The sequence below is a fragment of the Diospyros lotus genome, chromosome 5 (assembly GCF_014633365.1).
Source record: "Diospyros lotus cultivar Yz01 chromosome 5, ASM1463336v1, whole genome shotgun sequence".
NCBI classification, from domain to species: domain Eukaryota; kingdom Viridiplantae; phylum Streptophyta; class Magnoliopsida; order Ericales; family Ebenaceae; genus Diospyros; species Diospyros lotus.
Window position 1 is genome coordinate 31,133,324 of NC_068342.1, and position 21,409 is coordinate 31,154,732.

The 21,409-nt window shown below is 34.8% G+C and overlaps 1 non-coding gene across 1 annotated transcript; it reads right to left on the minus strand.

Moving 5' to 3' along the window:
• Positions 1 to 20,990: 20,990 nt before the first annotated feature.
• Positions 20,991 to 21,150, minus strand: LOC127802938 (U1 spliceosomal RNA). The gene has a single exon (XR_008023387.1). It is a non-coding gene; the product is annotated as a U1 spliceosomal RNA (small nuclear RNA).
• Between the last annotated feature and the right edge of the window lie 259 nt (positions 21,151 to 21,409).

Here is a 21,409-nt window from a genome sequence, read left to right on the forward strand (position 1 = left end):
TCAAACAAATTCTAGTAGGTGAAGATCTTTTGTGGATAATTGTCTAGAAATTTCATGATGTCCCAAGTAACTTGATGGACCATCAACATATTTTCAATTCTTTACACCATTGTATCAAGAGCTAATTCAACCTCATCCTTCATCCAAACCCAATTGGTCTACTATCATCAGCACAGGGTCAAGAGAGTAATTGGCACCACCATAGCCATGCTCATTCAACATCCACACATCAAACCAAGTTGTATCGTGAGGATAACAGAAAGACTTTGTGAAAACAAATATTGCAACTCAGCTAAAAAATGAAAAGCAAATCTCTAGAAACTGCAAGCTTTGTATTAATGTCGCATGGCACCTGAATTAATTCCCTAAAATTCTTTTTGCCTATTTAGTAGCAAAGCACGTGTCTTCAATTTCTTTCCTCCTAGGAGGAACTACCATGGAGTAAATGCATCCGTCGACAAAAACTAATATAGAACAATATATAAAAGGATTTCATATCAGCAAGTCAGTTTGATCTTTCTTGACGAAGCATTACTAATTAGTATGAATACATCAACTTAAACAATATCTCCATCTCTGCTGTTATCATACCTGAATGTCATTCTTGCTACCTTGTAATCTTTCCTTTTCGAGTCAAAAATAAATCCCAATGTGAGGGACTTAGTTCTGTTGGCCAAGTTATCTTCGACTTCTCTTCAAGGAGAACATTGAACTTTCTAAGTCAGTGCATATTTCCAATTATCATGACTCAAAAGGCAAACTAAACCATTAGGCGAACCCAGTCTTTGTGTCCCTTGCAAACATTAGCATGTGCATGCTGCTGATGGCTTTGTTGATGTGCACGGAGAAGATCATTGGCTCAGCAGTGAAATATTTGTCTATCCAACAGAAGATAGAGCCTCTCATCTTGTCTTGGTGATTGTTGTTGAGGTGAAATATTGATGAAGGTGGGCAATATTGATAGAATTTCAACAATCACATCTTCTGGGAATTCTCTTTTTCCTTCCTCTATTGCTTATGTAGCTGTTTTGTAGCAGTAGATTGCTGGAAATTCTGATACATCATACATTTTGCTCAAAATTAGTAAATCCATTGAAAGGGTAAAAAGAGGATTTTATCTTTCTAATTAATGAGAACACTTGCATTTATGGCGCTCCTATCACATTATGTATGTCTAATCTGTGATGAGAATTATCATTATGAAATGTAGTAGCTAATGCACTAGTCTCTTTTGATGATAGAAAGAAATAATTTTCTCATTTTTTTTCTGATGTTGGGTTCGACCATTTATTAGATGAAGACATCCCTATGTAGCTAGCAAAAACAACCACCCTAATAAACCTCTATAGAAACCAATAAACCATACCTATCAGCACCAAATAGGCTAGCTGCTCAAAGGATGCACATACCAGACGCAATAAGAATTAGCAGATGCCTTAAAATGTTCTTAAAAAAAATGATATAATCAACAAACTACAAGGATAATGGAAAACATAAAAACTGATTTGATAACTCTCTAATTTTCTTTTTCTTTTCTTTTTTTTTTGTGTTAGTCAATTTGCAAAAGAAATAGAAAGTAAAAAAGTATGTTCTATGGCAGCCTCTTAGGTTCTCCATTTCACTCATCTAGATTTCTTATAACTTCTTGAAACTTAGCACAACGTTCTTCATAATTTTTGGGCCTGTTACTAAAATTTGGAAAATTTGTCATTGATTCAGTGAGCAAAATGCCCCATAGGAGTGGCTGCTGGAGCAATTCCAATTTCTGCAGAGAAACTTGCTCTAGCTGCCACATTGACCCTTCAGTTTTATCCTTTCCAGATTTTTCCATATTTTTCAGATATTTTCCTCAACTGGCAAAAGGGAAAAGAAAAAAAAAAAGACCTGTGGAACTGGCTGCTGGAAGCAGACATCAGCAGCAGACCAGGAAATGTAGGTTTCTCCCTTGATTTGCTATTTGTCATGGCTTAAATGATTTTGAGCCGTCAAAACCTTCTTGTACTATCTAGACCTAGAATTTGTTTGTGCCAAAATGCCCAAACATGGTACAGATTGATGAAGCGATATTTCCTCAACACAAAACCTTAATGAAACTCTAATACAACTTTTGGGACTTGTGTGCTACTATCAAAGCAAGCCTATTTTTCTACATAGGACTCCTTTTGAACTAAGCTCCCTACTCATGTTGCAAAACCTTCAAAAAAAAAAATTGTTTCTTTGTATGAAGCTTTTCCAACAGCTCTAAAATGATATTGGGGACTTGTATTGTATGCTAGCTAGTTTTGTAGATTCTTTTGAAGCCTCTCTATCCCATTTTTGGTTTACAACAAAATTTAGTATGAAACTATTCTGAAACATTTGCTCTTAGTTTACTATCTAGTACCTAAAAGCCTCTTACAACTTTATCAACACTTTTCCCTCCCCTTCAAAGGTGTGTTATTTTTGCAAAAATTTTCTCCAGAGAACAAAAAAAATGATGATACAAAACCTAAATGAGCAATTTAGTGACACTCCTGTTGTGGTTCTCTTCTTGTTTTCCATTTCTATATGCTTTCTACAATGTCCTGCTCTTTTGGGACCTTCATGTTTCAACATGCATCTAACTAGGCCTTAGTTCTACAAGATTCAAATAAAAATTTTGTGAGCTTTTGAGTACACAATAATCTCAAAACAATAATTAAGTTTGAAAAATCAAACAACAAATAGGAAACTACATTACATTGTCATCAAGCATGAACATCTGTTCAATCAATTATTTTATCCAAACACCCAACCAAATATAGAAGGCATCCATATAGAAACCTCGAGCTTTTCATTATCATTGTCGTTTTCAATTGCATCTTTGAGTGCTACTAGAAGAACCTTCCAAAATTCATTTATGAAATGATTTCCTACTTGTTTGATGTTTTGTAGAATTTCATTTGCAAGATATAGACGGAAAGCTTTCTAAACCATTTCTAATAACAATTTTTCCCATATTCGAACAATCAATTCTGTTTTTTTCCTAGTGAAAAATACACCAACTTGATAATTCTAGAAGTGAAAGTCAGGATAATGAACTATGCAAAAATTTATTTTCATGACCTAGAAATTGGGTGCCCTGAATTACCCTATTCCCTAATAGGATTATGGCTCTTCTAGAGTGTAGCAAGTCTCATGCCGTATGGATTGGATTATGGCTCTATTCCCTAATAGGATTGTGGCTCTTCAATGTTGGACAAAACTTTTAACTGTATCAATAATACCACCCAACTTTAATTCTGTTTCAATTTTGGATAGTTGTTTCTCTTCCATTAGTAACAACTATTAAATATTGATGTCACATACTAAGGTGGCTAATACGGTTGTCATCCTAGTAATTTTTTTGCCACATTAGCCATGCAAAATCAACTTGTAGTTAAAGAAAATATATTTATATAAACTAAATATTTATAATTAAAAAATTAAAAAAATACACTACCTATGGCTAGCCATCTCTAACAGCATAACGACATCAATGATAAGGATTTAACAACCTAGCAATGACAAGGTACTGTCGCCACACAAGATTGATCTACCAATATCAATTTGGACCAATTGAGAAAAGGCAACCGAAGGGGGAGGAAATCATTGGTGAACATGTTGCATACCAACTGTAAACCAAAAGGAAGAAAGCAAAGCTATCATGTTGGGACTTAACCACTGTCATCACTGTGTGATTACCTTGATGCTCATCGTGACCATCGGTCTTAGTGAGCAAAACACCTACTTGTTGATGAGAACAGAATTGATACATTATGCCACTAACATAGCCTCACCTGCCACGTGCTTGCATGTCTCTACATGTTGTTATTTCTTCCCAGTGAGCTCCTCATAAGTTTCAGTTTCATATTTTTCTTTATATATATTTATATATATTTGGGCAAGTGAATTTGAGTTTATGCCTTTGGACAAGTAAAGTATTCATTAAGAACTACTATATTATGTTCTTGTGAATGACATAATCTCTTCTGACAATAGCAATTCTTACTGTCAATATTATGGTAAGCAAAAAGTTAGGTTTCACCAGTACAAATAAATAGACTACTACTGTGAGACTAAATCTAATAGCTTATGTCCTGAAGCTCTACAAGCATTGAGACAGTATCCAAATGGATTGGAGAAGCGCATGAATCCCAGTGCAAACTAATTCTTATAATTCTTAGTAATCTTCCTTTCCGAAAAGAAACGAAAAGGTGATAGATGATGGCATTGGAAAGCCCATATATTTTGGACACTAATGTGCTGATGCAAGTACATATGATAACAGAATGGTTTAATTAAGATATAGTATAGTTAAATTGCAGAAGAGGTAAGCATAAATTGTGAGATGATTTAATTGAAGAGGACAGTTGAATTGCACAAGAAATTCTTAAAGAAAGAAAAACTACATTTAAAGTGTTAGATAATGGCATAATGTGATATAAAATGTCATTTCATGGAGTTGAAACACTCAAGTTTAAGATTCTCAACCTAGTCATGTCAGATATAAGGCCATAATGATATAAGGCCATTGTTAATCATGGTAGGTAGGTAGCAGCAAGAAACCATTTTCCCTCTGAATGCAATTAAGCAAAATTAATATACAGAAGGCAAAGAATATGGAACCAACATACTGAAATTAAACAAGGTATATGGTAAGTGATCGGTTGCAACAAAATCATAAAATTTCTTAGTATGGACATAGTGGTAGATCAAACAAATGGACCCAATTTGTCTGCAATCCCCTCCACAAAGAAGGATATAGTCACTTTTCTCACCAGGCACCAGCTGTTCTGGACCCCAATATGCTGTCAAACCACGGAACACACAAAATGTGAGCTTTGTGGCACCTTCGTGTCCTATTAACATGCATAACCGGGCAAGCCCACCTCTCAAATCGTCTTTCCTGTTCATTTTCCACATGGGTTTGTTTCCCATAGCATTCCAAAGTTAGATTCATTTAAGGCAGGGTCACTGGCTTTTTTGAGTATATATAAGTAAGTTTATTTCCTATCAAGCACAAATATAGCTTTTTCAGTCTTCAAGAGCCAAATCTTCTTTTCTTTATTTCCAACAAATTCCATCCTTTCTAGACTCCTAGAAAAACAAGCATGATCAGCTCTAAGAAGCTCATAAAAATGGCAAGGAAGTGGCAGAAGCTGGCTGCTATCACTCCAAAAAGAATCACTTCCCCGATAACCGAAAAGGCTGTTGCTGCAGGCCATTTCAGCCCATCAACAGTTGATAAGGGTCACTTTGTAGTGTACTCTGCCGATGGGACACGCTTTGTAATTCCCTTGGCTTATCTGAACAAAGAAGTAGTCAGAGAGCTCCTAAAAATGGCAGAGGAAGAGTATGGATTGCCAAGCCATGGAGCTATCACATTGCCTTTTGATGCAATATTTTTTGAATATGCACTCTCTTTGATAACAAGGAATGCATCCGAGGAGCTGGAGGAGGCGTTGCTGTTGTCCATCACTAGTAGTCGATGCCTATCATTCCAAAACCACCAACAAGGACAAAGCAATCAGCAATTAGTAGTCTGCAGTTTCTAATCTGAATTACACTCCTGTTTTGTAAATGATACACATTGCAGTTAGATTATTATTAATGGAATCTCCAATTAGATTTTGCTCATGTTTGTTCTTTTTCCATCGCAAATGATACCTTAATATGAAATCAAGGTAACTAGAAGCATCTAAAAGACTTAAAAGGTATCTGTAATTTCAGTACCTTTAGAGCCTTTTTCTATCATTTTAGTTATTTCGGTGCAAATCCACCTATAATTAGACTAAAGTTCCCCGTGTCAAATTAAATGCAGTTAGCATTTTGGAACAAGCAACTGTCAAGGGTGTTAATTGATGATTGATTTCATAAAATGCAGTTAGCATCTACACAATTGATTGTTACAAAATCATTAACTGATAATTGGTTCCATAGAAATGCATTTAAAGGGAATTGGTGATACCAGCAAGCTTGTGAAACTGATGTCAGGAAGCCAAGTCAAAGTAAAACACAGCAGCATATAAATCAGTCCTGATGTCAAGGAGCATTTTAAAACTTAAAAACCCCCCAGAAAAGTGAAAGAAAAGAGAATAAGAAGATAGAGAATTATGAAAAGAAACTTCAAATGAATCTAATAGCCTCTGCTTTTGATCCAACACTATGAATGGGTCAACAATCACTTCTTCTTCTCAAGAAAATGTGCCCCAAAATACTAAATAACATGCTTAAATTTGATAAACTAAATCTGAGAAATGCAGTAAAGTTAGAAAGTGGGAGAAAAAAAAAAAATTCTTTAAGAAGCATTATAGTCCCACACATTTAGTGGGCATCACCAAATTATGGCTGGGGGCCTCCAAATTGAAAAGTATGCTAAGGTGGAGGTCTTGATATCCCTTCATAGGGACAGCATCACATGGTTCTTTCTTATCCAATGGTTTATTCCCACGTTAGGTTTGAGTCGTTAGACGTTCTCTATTTTTCTGAAAATACTCACTGCCACATGTTAGCTGAACAGTTAATATGGGATAGAGATATGGTTCAGCTACTAGACCAATTGGGCCCTTTTCTTGTGGTTCTCAAGGCTTGGAATCACAAAAACCACTGCCTTCGGACCCAACTTGTTATCCAAGCACCATACACAGAGAAGGACCCAGGATTTTTCATGTTGAGAAAGAACAAAACATGGCCATTGGCCGCTGCCCAGTCCTCTTCTGCATTAAATAGCACATGATCTTGTAGCCGTGGACCCCTACCCATAGGAAGCCGCATTCAATTGCAGTGCCTGTGGCTATGTTTATATATATAGCTATCTACTTCCTTCAGATTAGCGCCGCAAACCAATTCATGATTCAGAGTTACCGACCTCTTCTCTTCTCCTCGATCATAATATAATAAACCAAGACAATATGATTAGCACCAAGAAACTCATCAAGATGGCAAGGAAATGGCAGCGGGTGGCCGCCATCAGAAGAAGAAGAAGGATTTCAATACCAAGAGCCGAAGGAGATGTCAGTAGTGGGAGCAGCTCATCATCAGTGGCCGATAGGGGTCATTTTGTTGTGTACACGGCGGATCAAAGACGCTTCGCTTTTCCAATTGCTTATCTTAACCATGAGATCATCTGAGGGCTCCTTGAGTTGTCGGAAGAAGAGTTCGGACTGCCAAGCGATGGACCCATTACGCTGCCGTGCGACGCGGCATTCATGGAGTACGTGGTGTCCTTAATCCCACGGCGCACATCCAAGGAAAAGCAGGAAGCTCTGCTGGCGTCCATTGCAAATAATGGAAGATGCTCAATGTCTCGCTCTCTTCTTCGTCATCAACAAAAACCCTCCAGGCAATCATTGGTCTGCAGCTTCTAGCGAGAAGAAGATCCACCACAATGACCACATCCCCCTCGCTCAATTTTTGTAGACAATCCCATTCCCATACGATGAAACCAAATTGATGTGCTGCAAACTGTTTTATTAATATACTCGAATCAAACGAAATTGAGTTTGGGCCGGTTGATTCAAAAAAAACTGTTTTGTTACCCAAGTTCAAAAGTAATTGATTATATAAGGCCCTCAAATTTAATATAAACTAAGTTGTACATCAGAGAGAGTACAATATTTTATAAATCATTTGATAAGAGAAAAACGTTTGTTTAAAGATCATCTAATTCAACTAAGTACTTGTTTAAAAATTGTCTACTTCAACTTTAATTGGGGTTTATTGGCAAAGAGAAAATTACCATGGGTTTAAATATTCTTTAAATATTCTTTCAATGGGTTTCTTTTTAGGCTTAATTGATTGATTTATCCTAAATTTAAGATTATTTTACAATTTTATTCAGTTTTGACATTTATTTCAATTTGGTACTCGAATATTAACTTTCTTTTCAATTTAATCCTTAATTGACCAAACGTGTGGCCCAATCTACATGGTGGCTGAGCCAGCCGATTAGTGGTCATCTTCTTCATTTTGGTCGACCGATGGTTCAAGCCATTGCCATGGCAGATGTCCATCATTTTCTGTCGGTCTTCATCATCTACAATGCTGGTAGTCAGTGAAGCATATAGATCAGCCACTTATGGCCCTTGTCGTCTTCTCGACATAGGTCTCGCCATGGCCATTTTTTCCTTTCACTGGTGGCTACGTATCTCGCAGTTCGTGAGCGGTGCATTAGTGTCGACAATAAGCATGGGCGAACTGGCGTGAGTGAAAGCAACCATATGCCCTCTTCTTTGTCAACTATGTCACCGTTCGGTCGTGTCTGAGGGCTATAGATGGGCTGTTGGACTCTCTCATGACCGCGTCGGCGGCGACCATGGCTTGACGTGTTTGCCATGGCCGCGACCCTTTGTTTTTGGTTTGACATGACTAGTTGCCTTTCGTTGTTGTGGGTCTTCTAAGTCGTGACGAGGCTTTTGCGCTACTAGCAATGGTTGGGTTTGTCGCAACCATCTGATTACCTCTAGTCTTCTCCCTTCTCTCTTTTTTTTTTCTAATCGGCTGGCTCTGTGGCTACCATTAATGGAAGGAAACCGGTGGTTAGAGCCACAAGCAATAAAGAGTGAGAAAGAAGGAGGCAGCTAGCGATAGTGACAATAGAAATGGCAGCCGGGCAAGATGGAAGACATAAATCGTTGGTGATTTGGGGAAGAATATGGGTTTTGACCTATTAAGTGTTGGGTCGATCTATTGGGTCAGATCTAGTTCAGGGTCAACTTGATACATTACTTGGGGTTTCAAAATGCAAAAGGCAAAATGAGATCGTTTTACTTTGTGCATTGCAGCAACATCACAGCAAAACGACGTTGTTTTGTTGATATGTCCATTATTGAACACATCAACATGTCATCTCAGTACCACGTATACTGGGGCACATGCCTAGTCAATTGAGGGTAAAATTGAAGAGAAAGTTAAGGCTTGAGAACCAAATTGAAACAAAGGTTAAAACTGGATAAAATTGTAATATGATCCTAAGTTTAGGATAAATCAATTGATTCAGCTTTCTTTTTAAGCAAAATGAATTATACTCATGCAAAGAAAGGGTTGTCTTTTTGCAACACCACGACTACAAAGTCAACAAAAGAAAGAAATGAAGAAATCCTAAGTATGATTTGTCGTAATGAGATAATCGAGGTCATACCACAATGTGAGCTACCAGAAGATATGACAATTGAAATCATATCCAGACTACTAATTAGTACAGGGCCGGCCCAATGCATAGGCCACTAAGGCTTATGCCTCCTAAGGCCCCCAATTTTTTTGGGCCCCAACAAATATAGCAATTGTTGGTTGGGCCTCAAAAAATATAGTCAAAAAATATAGGTACAACAGCCACCTTACTAAGACGGGCAGCAAGTAGTGTGCTGCCACACTGACGCACAATAAATGTGATTGACTATAAGAGAGAGAGAGAGAGAAGTAAAATAAAAAATTAAAAAAAGAATAAATGATGAAACATTGAGCCAGAGCCTCTGCATGCGCACAGTCCCTAATTCCTATTTTAATATTTTAATAATTTAACTTCAGAAGATAAAACACAGCAGAAGCAAAAGTGACAACTGAAAAGTAACGGTAAGAAATTAATTAGCCCATTGTCCGTTGATTTGGATTTGGAACAGAATTGAGGAAGAAAAATAGATATAAAAAGATCAAATACTCGCCCGCGCCCATTTTTCTCTTTCTACAGCCTACTTTGGCTTTTTCTTTTTCTCTACATATAAGTGCGATTTTGTTGCTGCAATTAGCTCTAAGTCTTCTCTCTGAAGCACTCTCTCTCTCTCTTTCTTTCTGTTTATATATATATATATATATACATGCATGATTTCTATTACTTCATTTATACTCTCTCTCTCTCTCTATATATATATATATATCATACACAATTTCTACTGCTTTAATTAGATTCTCATTTGATCGTATTGTCATTTGTCGCACGACCGCATAAGCACACCAGTTCTATCGGCAACAGTAACTCCTTTTCTAGTTAGTTTATTTATCTTACCAATTCGATCGATATCGATGATTGATACATTATTTTACTGTTATTTTATCTCAATATCATTGGTTAGTTTTTAACGTCATATATTTTGATTATTTTTTTTGCAGGTAATAATATCAAGTTTTATCACTATTTCACCAGAAAGTGCAACTAAAATAGCATAATCAGGTGCTATCATTCTTACTTTCTTGTATTTTTATAATTATTTTTATTTTAACAAAATAATATTAGGGGTATAGAATTAATTATTGTTTGAATAAAAATGTCTACTAGAAAGTATGAATCTGGATTTGAAAAACGTAAGAAAAAAAGAAAGGTAGAAGAACTAATTCAATCCTTAAAATGTGCACTTGAGAGATTTGTTATTAATACTAAACCCCAAATACTAGAAAAATCAAATGAAAAATTAGTTGAAAATTGTGGAGAAAGTTTTGAGGATAATAGTTCAAATTCACCAAAAAATAGTGAAGAATATGATAAAAATTTAGAAGAAGATGTAATTATCAACAAGAATAAAAATGTTAATAATGAAGATGAAATACCTATTAAAAATATTTATGATCCAGCACAATGGAAAAATTTAGACGCAAGAATGATTGATTTATTAGTTGAGAAATGTCCAATTAGATATGTTTTAGATTTTCCAAGAGATAAAAATTCTAGACATTTTTCTACAATTCATTACATTCGAAATTTATCAAATGGAGAAAAACATGATAGAAAATGGCTAGTATATTCAAAAGAATTAGATAAAGTATTTTGTTGTTGTTGTAAATTATTTAATTTGAAATCAAATACAAGTCAACTAGCAAATGAAGAGTGTGGAGATTGAAAAAATCTTAGTGCCAAACTTAAAAGTCACGAAACAACAAATGAACATGCTATAAATATGAATATTTGGGTTGATGCTGAAATAAGATTACTTAAAAATAAAATGATTGATCAACAATTACAAGATAAAATAAATAAAGAGAAAGAGCATTGGAATAATGTATTAATTAGAATTATTGCTATTGTAAAAAATCTTTCAAAAAATAATTTGGCATTTCGTGGTACAAATGAAAAGATTTATCAAGATAATAATGGAAATTTTTTAAGCTTAATTGAAACAATTGCTAAATTTGATCCAATAATGCAAGAACACCTTAGACGCATTCAAAATGAAGAAATACATAGCCATTACCTTGGTCATAGAATATAAAATGAGTTAATAAATATTTTAGCATTAGAAATAAGAAATATCATTATTAAAAAAATTAAAGAATCAAAATATTTTTCAATTATACTTGATTGTATCCCATATGTAAGTCATGAGGAATAAATATCTCTTATATTAAGATGTGTAAATATTTCAATAAGTCCGATAAAAATAGAAGAATATTTTATAAATTTTTTAAAAGTAAATGATACATCTGGTCAAGGTATTTTTAATATACTCATAAGTAAAATAAAAAATCTTGAACTTGATATAAATAATGTGAGAGGGCAAGGATATGATAATGGATCTAATATGAAAGGTAAACACCAAGATGTGCAAAAAAGATTATTAGATATAAATTCTAGAGCATTTTATACACCATGTGGTTGTCACAATCTTAATTTAGTTCTTTGTGATATGGCTAATTCATGTGCTGATACTATGACATTTTTTGGAGTCACACAACGTATATACGCATTATTTTCTTCTTCTACAAAAAGATGAAAAATTTTACAAGATCATGTTTTAAATTTGACACTTAAACCATTATCACAAACACGTTGGGAAAGCCGTATTGAAAATGTTAAAGCAATAAGATATCAAGCTCCACAAATAAAAGATGTTTTATATCAATTAACAGAAACTAGTGAGGATCCTAAAATAAGAAGTGAAGCTATTTCTTTAGCAACACATGATATTGAAAGTTTTGAATTTTTGTTAGGCATGATTATTTGGTATGATATGTTATTTGCTATTAATACAGTTAGTAAATATTTACAATGTAAAGATATAGACATTGCTATTGCAATAGATCACTTGAAATGTCTTATTTCTTTTTTTAAAAATTATAGAGAAGATGGTTTTAAATCTTCTATGATTGCTGCTAAAGAAATTGCACAACAAATGGATATAGAACCAAAGTTTCGTGAAAAACGTACAATAAGAAGAAAAAAACAATTTGATAAGAATGAAAACGAGGAGATGAAATTATCGAGGGAAGAATATTTTAGAATTAATTATTTTACATATTTAGTTGATCATGCTATTTCCTCCATTCAAAATAGATTTAAACAATTTAAAATTTATGAAGATAATTTTGGTTTCTTTTACAATACAGAAAAGTTAAAATTGCTTGATAATGATAATTTGAAAAAAAATTATTTAAATCTTGAAAATTTTCTAAAACATGATATGCTATCTGATGTTGATGGTTTAGATTTATTTTCAGAATTAAAAATTTTAAAAGAAATTATAACTATAGAAATTAAAACACCACTTGCAATATTAAATTTTATAAAAAAGATAAATTATTTTCCAAATGCATGGATAGCTTATAGAATATTATTAACCTTTCATGTTACTGTAACTTTAGCAAAAAGAAGTTTTTCAAAATTAAAATTTATAAAATCTTATTTACGTTCAACTATGTCACAAGAAAAATTAAGTAATTTAGCAATATTATCAATTGAAAAAGATTTACTTTCTAAATTAGAATACAAAAATTTAATTAATGACTTTGCATCTCAAAAGCAAGAAAAATAAATTTTCAATAATTTTTATTATTTTTTGAAGGGCCACAAAATTTATTATGGCCTAGGGCCCCATTAAGCCTCGGGTCGGCCCCGATTAAGTCATTGATGCGATGTAGGTGCGTGTGCAAACGTTGGTATGAACTATCTCTCTCATCCACTTTCATTAATATTCACCTTAACAATAGTATGGTTAAAAGGAAATGTTTTATCTTTTTTTTTGTCTATAAATAGTGATTTAACCACTAAAGATTACACAAACATCTTTGTGCACATTAATAAAGCAATCACCAATCTATGTATGCCAAAGTTCGAGTGGGGGCTCATATATTGTGGGTTCTTCTAATGGCTTAGTTTGCATTTTGAGTTATCAAGGGAACTATGCATTGTGGAACCCAACAACTAAACAACTCGAGTGTGTCCCATAGTTGACATATCAAGAGAAATACACATTGTGGAACCTGACAATTCTATTGTTGATGTCAGTATTTGTTTTTTCTACAAAAACTAAATATTACAAGGTAGTGAAAATCGTAGTAAGATGTAATAACAATAGAGATATTGTTCAAATTAACGTATTTACATTGAGTAATAAGTCTTGGAGAACGATCAACCTGAATCTTAAATTTCAAAATCAAATACCTTACTCTAAATCAATTCTTGTAAACAGATGCAATTATTGGATATGAAGCCTTAGAGACGGGCTGCGTACCAGGCAATAACTCAATAGTAAACTCTGCTTCTTTTCGAGGAGGTAATCTTGATAATTCATTAAGGAAACATCTAAGAAATCTCGTACTACTAGCACCTCAAACAACTTTCTCTCGCTTCCCTCATCTGAGGTAACAAAAGCTATGTAAGCTTCACATCTATCACACAACAACTTCTCTACTTCCATTACTGAAATCATAGGAATCGTAGCTATAGGCTTGACTTCTTTATATATCTGAACCGGCTGTCAAGGTAGATTAAAGTCAATAATCTTCTGTCGACAATCAACTCTTGCAAATGCCGTGACAATCAATCCATGCCAAGGATCAAATCAAAATTCCTAACATCAAGAATTTCTAAATCTTCCAAATAACTTCTTATCATGTACCTCAATCTCGTAATTCTTGAACATTTCTCTTAATAGCATATGCTTACTGAACTATCGTAGCATAATCCACACTTTGAGCTCCTCTAAAAGCGTGGCAAATATCAACACGCAATTTTCTCTGAAATTTAGCAACCTTCTTAGCTTTAGTGGACACCAACTTTGAGGCCTATCTAGTCAAGGCTGTAAACTCTACCTCACATTGGGCCACTGTCTTGATACCTTACACCAACTAAAAAAAACTTTCTGGTCCTTAACCCACGCTGGACAATAAGAATCATTGAACACTTGTTGGAACTCGACCCATGTGGGTTCTCGATTACCAAACCTCTGGCAGACAGTCTTCCACCATCTCTCGACATCACTTCTACACAAAAATGTGCTAAGTCACACTCGACGATCGTCTATACAATCGATAGCATCCAATTCTCAACTGCTGCTGCATTTGTGCCTCCATGGAATGCTGATGGTCAGAAAGCCATGAAATCCTTTAATAGCTGACTCCCTGTATCTGCCTCCACAACTAGAGCTGTTGGAGTGACTGGCTTATCGCCTCTACTTTCTCTTACTTCTTGGGAACTTGTGATTCTCTTACCTGATTAGTAACTAGGGTATCTATCACCCTCATCAATCCTGCTAACATACCTCACATCTCGATCATTCCCTTACCGTAGATCGCGACTAGACTCTCCTGGTGAGCCTAGTGTGGACACTAGAACCTTGACTTGCATAAAAGCAACCTGATTGCAAGTACGGGGTCATCCACCTCTATTACTCATATTTTTGCATCATCACTTAGGGTTAGAATATTGCTAATTAGACCAACTTATCTAACTGAATGACATAAGTCTTAACTCTACCCAACATCCTATGTGTGTACGGGAGACTCTTCAAAACACTGCTCTGATACGAATACTGAAACACCCCTCTCCTAGAACTACCCGAGAAGAGGTGCTACGAGGAAAATAAAATAAAACTAACTGATAAACTGAAATCTGATACCATAACTGAACATCTCAATCAACTGGAATAAAAAATCTGAGTCAATACAGACTGAAAATCATAAACTTTGTCTAAGGGACAATCCCTCAACTGAAATATAAAATAGATATAAACTGAGAAAATACTATAAACTCAATAGACTCCTAAACATCTTTTATCTTGAGCGGCTCCACGTACACACACTATAGACCACTGCCGCTAGGCCTCACTTCTAATACTCCCCTGCTAGGACCTGGAGGGGTGAAGAGTATAAGGTGAGCTAAAAAGCTCAGCAAGTAATAAGGTGGAAAGAATACTAAAGCTGAATCGAAGAATATTGATACTGATAAATAACTCACTGAACTTGTATTGAAATAATCACTGTCTGTTTGCATTCATAAAAATAAAATGCACATAAACTGTAAACTAAATGCAAGTATGCAACTTTGACTCATAGGCCCACATAATCTGATAATACGTACTTGTCTGATCTGAATCCTGCATACATAAAAACTGTAAGTACATACTGTGGGCAATATGCCCCTAGCTCCTGGTTGCCACCAGACGAGCAACTCATAAACTGAGCTGAAACTGATGGGATCCCCGCAGACAAGCCGCCTGGCGCGCATAATACAATGCAATGCTCACATAAATGCTTGCACATGATATGTAGTGCTCCATATAAAGTCATGCTCAATACTCATACCAAAATGTATGCACATAATCTCACAAAATAATGCTGATCATGTTATAATAATGCTGAACATGATATGATTTTCATCTATATATTGGAATACAAAGATTCAATGAACTACGATTTAGGGTATGGGTATGATTAACTTGTCATAATCTGGCTTATGAATTCAATGTTGGAAGGTATTAAATACATTAATTGAATTAAACTTGAATTAGAACTCACTTGAAGCTAAATTGGATTTCTGGAAAAGTCATCCGGATATCAGGAAGGATATCCGGATATGATGAAAGACATCCGAATATGAAGAAGGCTCATCCGGATACATTGAAGCTCAAAGGAGAAGTGATTCGGATATGCTACGATGGTATTCAGATAAGGACTAGGATATCAGGATATGATTCTGTCCATCCGGATATCTCACTGAGGCATTCGGATGCCACAAGAGACTATTCGAATACGAATTTCAACTTTTGGGGGGAGTCATCCGAATATTAGGCGAGACATCCGGATATTATCTTGACCTATCCGGATGTATAAACAAACCATCCGGATATTATACTCGATGAACTTTAGATACATCCGGATACGATACAAGGTATCCGGATATTACTCACAAAAAGTCTTAGACTCATCCGGATACAACATGAAGCATCCGGACATCACTCACAACAACTAGGCACATCCGGATACGACTCAAGGCATCCGGATACTACTCACAATCATTGTTGGACACATCCGGATACTGAAAACGAAGCATCCGGATATTACTAGGCTATCCGGATATGAACAAGAGTTATCCGGATATTACTCACAATAGGCACTGGACTCATCTGGATGTGATACTATCCCGAATCTGGATATGCTAAGGGCCATCCAGGATGTCACTCACAGAAAACTTTTTGACTCATCCGGATAGACTCTATTCCATCTGGATGCTACTCACAAGCTTTGAAAAATCCATCCGGATATGGAAGAACTCATCCGGATATCTGCAACTATTTTTGATGAACACGAACGATTACAGACTCTATGTTCTTGATCAAAACTCAATGAAACTATGCCAGTCTGAACGAAATCTTGGAAACATGAATCCCAATTGGTATGAAACAACATTAAGGATGATTTAACAATGATATTTGGAAGAATCGTTGTATAACTCATGCACATCTATCTTATGCATTCACTGTTTACGTATATATATACCTATACATACACGCACTGCAACTGATAAAATCTGAGAACTCAATGAAGAACTAGAATAATCTGAAAAATTGATATGAACTTGTAATGGAAGGGATTTCAGGAAGAATACTTGCCTGATAGAACTCTCTGATCAAACCCTGGAACAATCCTAAAGACTCTAGCAAGCTCTGCTATCTCTTGTTCTTCACATGGCGTAAAGAAAAGCTAAGCTAATGGGCTCAATATATAGACATAAAGTCCTAGATCTCTTTCCTTTTATAACTTGGAATCCCTCTCCTAATTGAACTTGGAGACTATCAAAACCTTCTCCTATTGGGACTAGAAGACTCTTAATCCAATTCCATTTCATACATGGATTCTCATTCTCCTTTAAATACATAATCTCACTTAATTAATAATAATACAAAAATTATTATTAAAACTCTCAAATAACAATAAAACTCCAAAATTACCTTCATGCCCTTGCATTTAATCCACAAAATAAATGCCATTTAAATGCTATTTAAATGATATTCTCTCAATTAAAAATTGCTTGATTGCCACCTTGGCAAATTCTTTTAACTCCAACATTAAAAGAAATAAATGTTATTATTTTCCTTCAAAATCTCTAAATTGCCACATTAAATAATTAATTGGCAAAATCTCTAAATCAAAACTTCAATAATTAATTAAATAATTCTTAAATAAATACTGGGCCCTCTAATGAGTCGTTACACTCATGGGCCTGCCTGCCTCCTACCTAACCTAGCCTAGCTTAATATTGTAGCAAATGAGTCGGACTGGCCCAATACTGTAGAAAATGAGTCATGCTGGGCCAGTGTTTTGTGGCCTACGGCCTGGCCTAGCCTACAAAAAATAAGGGTGGTGACCAAAATAGGGTGGCCCACCAAAATGGCCTGGCCCGTTTATTAAGAGCCATAGGGTTGTGCTTGGCCCCTATTTCCCATTACTCGTCTTGGCCTGACTCCCTCGCGGGTCAAGTAGGAGGTCGGTCGGCCAGCGCGGCCTACTCATTTTTCAACTCTAATCTCACTTCTTGCTAAGTATGGCTTTATATATATATATATATATATTATGTATAATAATTCACAAATAATGCCTATCATACAAATAAATAAAAATATTTGTAAAAACTTACTTGCAAGATGCTTTAAATCTCGACACAAAATCAGTATATAGTTACGTTTAGATAGACTCATTTAGTCATTTTTTCTTTTCTTGAAATTTAATATTATCATTTTTTATTTATTATATGAAATATGAACTATGAGATTTAGTCCACGATCATGCTAAAGTGATCATAAAGAGGAGATTCGCGGGATTTTTGTCCTTCAAAAGAATTTTGACGCTGGAATCAATAAGGAAGAGATAGGCTAATATAAAGCAAGTTTATGTTAATGTGTTTATACTTTTAGAAGTTTATTCTTATTTATAAATAACGTAGAGGCACACAAATTGTAATTTGATCGTTGGGTCGATATTCTCGAATAATTGATGATATTTTTAAAATATTAGGGAGATTCTCATTTGATTGGATTTACGCAAATTAAGACAACCTAGATCTTCTATGTCAACAACAAATTCAAGTCAAATAGGATCAACGGATCTCTCCTAAGACAAGTTTTGAAAATCTAAGAGGCACTTAGATATTCTTTGATACAAACACTTAAAAGTGTGTTTGATTGTATTTAGTTGGAAAAGTAAAACATTTTTCATCTTCCATGGAAAATTAAAACCACCACCCCTTGGAATCAATTTTTCATAGAAATTAGGTTAAAATATATTTTAAATGGTTGTACCATGAATTGAATTTCATAGAAAATATTGTGTGTCAAATAACAAGGATGAAATTAAATTTCTTGGATATGACATTTTCCATATAAATTCTATCCTATCAAACACACCCTTAATGAGTTCTAAATATACATGGCACGTGGTGATTGGTGGGCCCATAGGAGCAATAGAATAATTTCTCCGTCAATAAGATTCCCTCATTGGATCATAAAAGAAAATATGGAATTTAAAATTACTATTTAATTATAATTATTTGAAGCATTAAAATTTAATTTCAATTTCATCTTAAATTTGGACTAAAAAAATTGACATAAGACATTTTCAAATACCATGATTTAAAAGGACATTGAGGTAAAATCTGTTGATTCATACACAATTTAACTGAAATTTGTAACATTTTTAGGCATGTTTAAAAGAAATCATAGCTACCTAAATAAATGAATCTCACACCTTCACACAATCTACAACAAAAGGGAGGTGAAAAGAAGGAACTAACATAGCAGGTACACAAATTCAAATTAGCTAGTTATCATAAATAATTTCAAAGCATAATACAAATGAGAGGCTAGAGAGATATCGTCAAAATTAAGTTGTTATTATAGAATACAAAATTGGAGTTGTAGAGTTCAAATAAACTATCCGGCCATCTAGATTGAAGTCCCAAATGTCCTCTGTTTATTGACCAAAAATTAGTCAAAAATGGATCGTGGATGCTCTCCAATCTACAGATGATTAAAGATTGTCCGTGGTTCTTCAACCTAGAAAATTCAAACAACAAACCCTTTGTTCAGAGACCAATAATTGGAGTTGAAAATCTCAAAACATTAATTTGACTGTTCAGAAGGAAGAACCAGATGTCTTCTACAAATTGACCAAAAATCAGTAAGATCAAATCACATATAATGCTTTAATAGATCACTTGATCAAACTTGTATACTCTTTCACACACCTCTTCTCCGACCTTTCTTTCTTTTCTCCTTAAAAATGTAAAACCCACACACACATTTTCCTTTTATATTGAAAAATTTGAAACCTCTAAGGGCTTTGAGCTTCGTGCTTATGGGCCAAATAAGTTTTGAACTTCTCCGTGACCCAAAAAACCTCAACAATGGTGAACCTAAGGCCCAAGCTTTATACTCTTTCATATTTGACTTGAAAACATAGAAGAATTAAGAATGCTTTATTTTATTTTTCCTTGCAGTCAATCACCTTTTGATGATATGTGAGGGGTTATGATTTTGGATAGAAAATAAATTACAAAAAAATCATCAATCACACAAACGAACACATAATTTAATGTAAAAAATTTAAATCAAAAAAATTCATGAGTAAAAATAATAAAATATCACAATGATAATATTGGTATAACAAAAATAATATTATTACAGTAATTTCAAGATATTAGATACATATTTATAAATTTAAAAGTCATCTGTAGATATACACAATTTTTATTCTGATCAAAAGATGAGTAAAGAAGATAAATTTTTAAATGAAATAAATCACAATTACAATCGAATTTGACATGCTAATCATAGTCAGATTCGAAGTCTTAATTACTATCGTATTAGTAATCTCAATTTCAAATGAATTTAAATTTTGGATCACAATTATCACATGAGAAGTGTCATTAATTCTTTTAGTTAATTAATTAAAAATACATATATTTGTATAGTTATATTAACTCTGTCAACATGGTGTTAGCAAGGAATGAGAGTAATCAAATCAAATGCATAAAAAAAGTATAATATTTTTAATTTCTTTCAAATTAGGCATAAGCTGGGCTCAAATAAGCTTTGCATTTCCTTCTTACCTCAAGCAAACACAGAAAAAACAAAAGGCGGCGGCCCACAGAACAGAGAGGTGGTTCAGCAAACATGCATGTAGGCCAGTCTAATTAATATATTTAGTTTTGTCCCACATCGCATAATTTTGAATGAAACAAGCAATCACTCAGTGTCGTTAGAAAACAAACCAAACGAGAAGTAGGAAATGACGCAGCCGTGCTCACAATGAGCGCAGAGCGAACTATTCTTTCGCCTTTTACTGCCCCAAAGTCAATACCGTGCGGAATAAAAATTAGCTTGAAAGAATCAAACTATTCTTTCGCCATGTTCTCTTTTACTACTAAAATAAAAGAGAACATGGCTAATGGCTATCTCACCCTCACAGAGCCTTGGAACCAAAAAAGAAAAAAGCGGAATTTCAGCCACCACACCCTGCACCATTCAGCAAACCAAAAAACATAATAAAAAAATCGTCCATAGAAAAGATTTCGCGTGGGTCTGTTCTGAAGGAAAGACGCAGTCAATCTTTAAGATCAACGGCCGAGATCAAAAACAACACCAGCTCCGGGCGGCAGGATGACGGGCACCCCGCACTAGTTAGTAGCATCGACTCACAACTTAAAAGAGGGTACTAGATCTGCATCATTTTAGATGTTGAAACCCAATTTCCAGGGGCCGCTTCGTGAAAACCATTAGGACTGACTTGGGCAGGGGCCGCGCGAACGCAGGCCCCCTCTACCACAAATTATGACGTAGGCTCGACCACTTGGGCCGACCTTAGGCGGACGCCCCTCCTCAGTGCAATGGAGGTCGTCAACCTAGGCCATGGACCTTCTGGATCGCCCATCGACCCCGTCCAGGTAAGTATGTTGTCCCATTGGTTTCCTTGTCTTATATTGACGTTCCACACCAGCCACTGCTCCCTATGATTCCGATGTGGGATGAACTCAACTAACACTGTCTGTGAATTCCATCTCCCCTTCGGAATAGAACAGAAACTAGATTAACCTTTTGAACTGATCTAATCGTGAACAAATAATTACAAGTAGATAAAAGCCAAAAATAGTTTATATAATTACAAGTAGAGATGAAAACCAAAGATTATGTTTGGCCGGGTTGCGTTAAAT